Source organism: Olea europaea, chromosome 15 (assembly GCF_002742605.1).
Source record: "Olea europaea var. sylvestris chromosome 15, O_europaea_v1, whole genome shotgun sequence".
Taxonomy (NCBI): domain Eukaryota; kingdom Viridiplantae; phylum Streptophyta; class Magnoliopsida; order Lamiales; family Oleaceae; genus Olea; species Olea europaea.
In genome coordinates this window covers 15,958,578-15,963,923 of record NC_036251.1, presented here as the reverse complement: position 1 = coordinate 15,963,923, position 5,346 = coordinate 15,958,578, and the positions used below count along the sequence as shown (strand labels likewise).

Sequence of the window (5,346 nt, the reverse complement as noted above, 5' to 3'; positions counted from 1 at the left end):
TCATGCATTCACTAATGGAGCGTATAAGATCGTCAACAAAGATGGATTGCAAATCGAATATATCAACGGAAAATTTTTAAAGTGTTTTTACGCATGAAGTTTTTTTCTTTTAAATTTTTCATTGTAAAAAAAAAAATTGTATTCTTGTAATGAACTACTTTGGACTTGATCCTATTTGGGTACATAAGCAACTTGAATAAATTATAAATTCAAGTTCTGTCACAACTAATAAATTCATTCAATTTATTTACCACCCACTGTAAAAATAAAAAAATTAAAAAAATTATTATGAAAAATCTTGATGAAAACTTGGGGATTTTTAAATCTTACCTAGTCTATATGGTGGGATTCTGATTTGAGTGGGCTATTTGGCCTGAGTTGTGACAGAAATAATTTTTCATTCCTATTTTTAATCCTATTATGCCCATGATTTTTGAGGATTAAAATCTAGGGTGCATTTGAACCACATTCTTCTTAAAAAATGTATTTTGAAATAGTGAATTGTTGGAGAATGTGTGGGAGTAATTAGCACAAAACGTTCTTATCTTTCAATATTATTGTGCAACGTCCTTACCTTTCATTTTTTAGCACTTTTGCCACTACCTTCACCTTTTATTGCAGAAATCATTTTTTAATCATATTTCTCTTGTAAAATGACAAATATACCTCCTTAGTTAAATAAAACCATAAAAAAGAAAAGAAAAGTTAAAGAATAAATTGCAATCACTTCCAAACTTTTTAAAAAAGTGTAAATGAGTCCATATAAATTATTAAAATGGTAAGTAGTACAAAACGTCCCTATCTTTCATTATTATTGTTCAAAATGTCCCTACCTTTCTTTTTTGACATTTTCACCTTTATTTTTATATTTCATTTCAAAAATCATTATTTTCATCCATTTTCTTAATTAAAAGCTGTAAAATGACAAATATACCCTCCTCTTTAAATAAACAAAAATAAAGAGAAAATAAAGGACAAATTGCAACTATACTCCCAAGTTTTAAAAAAAAAATACAAATAAAATTCAAATAAATAATTACAAAATAAAAATGACTTTCTTTTTTAATTATTTATTTGAAATTTTTATTTGTACGTTTTTGAAAATTTTGGAAATATAATTGCTATTTGTTCTTTATTTGTCTTTATTTTTTAAAATTTTTGTTCATTTAAAGATGAATGTATATTTGCCATTTTACAGCTTTTAATTGAGAATATGGACGATTTTCACAATGAAATATGAAATAAGGATGAAAAATGTCAAAATAATGAAAGGTAGAGACGTTTTGCACAATAAAAATGAAAAGTAGTGACGTTTTGTGCTAATTACCCCTTTAATAATTTATTTGGACTCATTTGCACTTTTTAAAAAAGTTTGAGAGTATGATTACATTTTATTCTTTAACTTTTCTTTCCTTTTTATGGTTTTATTTAAATATGAGGTGTATTTGTCGTTTTACACTAGAAATTTGATGAAAACGATGATTTTTGCAATAAAAGTTGAAGGTAAGGAAAAAAGTACCAAAAAAAAAATGAAAGGTATGGACGTTTTGCATAATAACATTAAAAAGTAAGTGTTTTGTGTTTTGCGTGTAATATTATTTTAAGAAAGAGTGTGTGATTGAAAAAAAGAGAGACAAAAATGTATTTTACTAAAACTGGTAATCAAACACTAGCCTAATTTTTAGTAGATTTTGATAATAGTTAATGAAACTTGTGGTTAGAAAGTTATTGAATCCATGACATATGTGGTTAAAATTAAATGCTGAATTTGATAAAGATTAAAAAATGAATTTTAATTTTTACCAAATGTGTGCGTATATTTTTCTCTATCTTTGTTTGTGTGCGTGTACATATATAATCTATTGAACACCAATGCTTAACTTATATTAAGCAACGACGATATGGCACACCAATTAATTGGTGGATCTAAGCTAAGCACCTGTGCTCATTTGATCATCTATATATATATATATATATATATATAGTTTTAGAAAGAGATTATCTACAAGCAAATTCTAAGGCCGATTTCTGTTTGCTCGTTCAAAATAGAGCTTCCAAAATGATCTGTTTTGCTTTCGGTACAACTACTGCTAGCCTTGCTTCTAATGCTGTACAATATCGAATTCTTGCCACCGCACCTTGTAATCAGACCGTGATTAGGCGATCAGGAAACTATAAGCCCCCATATGGGAATTCGATTATATTCAGTCCTTAAATAGTGAATACACGGTAATTATCATCATCTGAAGAATTTTTTTTCTATATATATCGTAAGGACTGACAAAAAATGATATGGATAATGTAGGGAGAGAGATAAATAACAAGGGCTTCTGAGCTGAAGATGCAAGTGAAGATGATGCTTGATGAAACGATGGAACCACTGGAACAGGTGGAATTAATTGATAACTTGGAGAGGCTGGGAATATCTTACCATTTCGAGGATGAAATTGAGCATATATTGACTTTCATAAACAGAAAATATAGCAAAAATAATGAGCCAAAGATCAAGGATTTATATGCTACTGCTTTGGAATTTAGACTACTAAGACAACATGGCTTTAATGTCTCTCAAGGTGCACATAAAACAACTTAATATCCTTTATTTATTCTGTTGATTTATGATTTCTTATTATCAGATTCCTTGTAGCCTAATCATAATGCACACTTATAGAATAGAGCGTGGATGCATTATTTTTTCAGGGGTATATTGTATATTTCCTAAATGTATTAGATTTCCCTGATAGTCCACTATACAAAAGATCTTAGTATTTTGTGTGGGTGAGAGGAGCGAGATCAACTTCGTTGTTTATTATTGCTCTCCTAAGTAGAAATTAAGGTTTTATTTTTTGCATCACTTTCTCGCACTTTTTTCGCACTTAACATTTCAAAAAGCTTGGCTGATTTCAGATAGATTTTGTATCAAGAATGAGAAGGGTGATTTCAAGCCAAGCTTATGTAATGATACAAAGGGATACTACAACTGTATGAAGCTTCTTTCTTGTCAATAGAAGGTAAGAGTACTCTGGAAATGGCAAGAGAATTCACTATCAAACATCTTGAGGATAAAAGTGTTGACGACATTCATTGTGATCCATTGGTGCACCATGCCTTGGGGATTCTACTGCACTGGACCATACCTCGGGGCTGAAGCAAGGTAGTTTTGAACAATTTCATCTAAAAGTTTGATCTATTAGGAGAGTACACATTTATTTAACTCATTCAACAGGCGGTTCATAAACAAATATGAGAAGAGCCCAGACATGAATCCAATTCTTCTCCAACTTGCAAAACTGGATTTCAATACTGTTCAAGAAAAAATATCTTGAGGAACTAAAATATGTCTCCAGGTATTGCCAAGTGCGCTAAATATATCGTATTTTAAGCTCCTAACCTTACCATCCTTTGTTTCTATATATGAATAGGTGGTGGAAGAGAACATGCCTTGCCGAAAAGTTGCCATTTGCCAGGGATAGGCTGGTGGAAAGTTTCTTCTGGAATATTGGAATACTCTTTGAACCACAATATGGATTTTCTCGAATAGATGCAACCAAAGTAAATGTTTTTATTACAGTTATGGATGATATATATGATGTGTATGGTACCTTGGAAGAACTGGAACTTTTTACATTCATCATTGAAAGGTTAGCAACGTCCTCCAAATGTTTCTTTTTAAGCCTCCTTTCTCTTTGTGGCTCTTACAATTATTTCTTCTTGGAACTTTACAGATGGGATGTCAATGCAATCGAGCAACTTCCAGATTATATGCAAATTTTCTATCTAGCACTCAACAACATCGTCAATGAAATGGCTTACGATGTTCTCAAAGAAAAAGGAATTGTAATTATTCCATATTTAAGAAAAGTGGTACTAATAGTTTTCTTCAAGACTATATCCTTATTAGCATGTATATTATCACGGACATTAGATAACACCAAATAATATTAAAGAAGAAAAAAAAATCTTGTTCATTCTATTGTAAAAAATCTTGTATAATAACCTTCTGGATCCTAGGCTTCTATCTTAAAAGATCAATAACAATTAAGAGGAGTAGCTTAAATGCACGAGCCTTATATTGAGTAGTGTTGTTTCTATGCTAAGCAATCTCAAGTTTTATCCTTTAACAACAACCAGTCGAACTTTTTCTTTATGTTTTAAATATCCTTAAAATTTTCCTATCTAAGATATTTACAATAAGCATTTCAAATCAATGTCACAGTGGATAGATTTATGCAAAGCAGACTTACAAGAGGCAAAATGGTGCTTTACTGGATACACCCCAACAATGGAAGAGTATATGGAAAATGCATTGATTTCAATATCAGCTCATGTAATACTGTCACATTCTTTTTTCTCTGTTACCAATCCAATAGAGAAAGAAGCCATTCAGTGCTTAGAGAAATATCCTGATATAGTTCGCTGGTCGGCTACGATTTTAAGGCTTGCAGATGATTTAGCAACATCATCGGTATGTATGCAGCAAGCCATTTCATTTCATGTTTATGACATTTTTGGTTAATGAAATCAATGAGACAATAGGAATTCGAAATTAACCCTTTCAACTAAAGGTGTTTTTTATGCTTTATTAATTCAGGATGAATTGGGAAGAGGCGATGTTCCTAAATCAATACAATGTTACATGAACGAAACTGGTGCTTCCGAAGATGAGTCCCGCAAATACATAAGGTTTTTGATATGCGAGACCTGGAAAAAGATTAACAAAGGTCGAGATGCAAATTGTCCATTCTCACAAACATTCATTGAAATTGCAGTGAATCTTGCTCGAATGGCACAATACATGTACCAGTATGGAGATGGACATGGAATTCAAAATCATGAAACTAAAGATCGCATTTTAGCTTTACTATTTGAGCCCATTCCCCTCAAGTAGAGTTCGAAATTCATTTGTGGTAGGAATGTTGTTTTCACACTTGCAAGTTGCACTCTGTATATTAATTATGATGTCGTGGCCAAACATAACATGTAATCCATGTTTGTTACAAAAAAATTGCGAATTCAGACCTTTTAATATACACCTCTTAATATATACTGAATTCGAGGAACCAATGGACTTTCAAATACAAACCCTACCCTTGCAAAAATAATTAATTCTTCGAACCTTTCTTCATCAATTTGACACTCTTTAAATATAGATATAGATAAAATATACAAGATAATTTCCACTAATTGCACCAACCCACTAACATATGTAATAATGCCAAATAAATAGCAAACAATATAACCATGACTCCGGTTATTTGAACCTTCAACAAAAATAATAAATAAAGTCTAACAATTGCTAAAAACAGGTTCGTCTAATTTGAAAGAATAATTCTGTGTAACAATATT

General features: G+C 30.9%; 1 pseudogene; it reads left to right on the top strand.

Annotated features, from left to right (window-relative positions):
* The first annotated feature begins 1,972 nt into the window (after positions 1 to 1,972).
* LOC111410276 lies at positions 1,973 to 4,927 on the top strand (annotated as a pseudogene).
* The last annotated feature ends 419 nt before the right edge of the window (positions 4,928 to 5,346 follow it).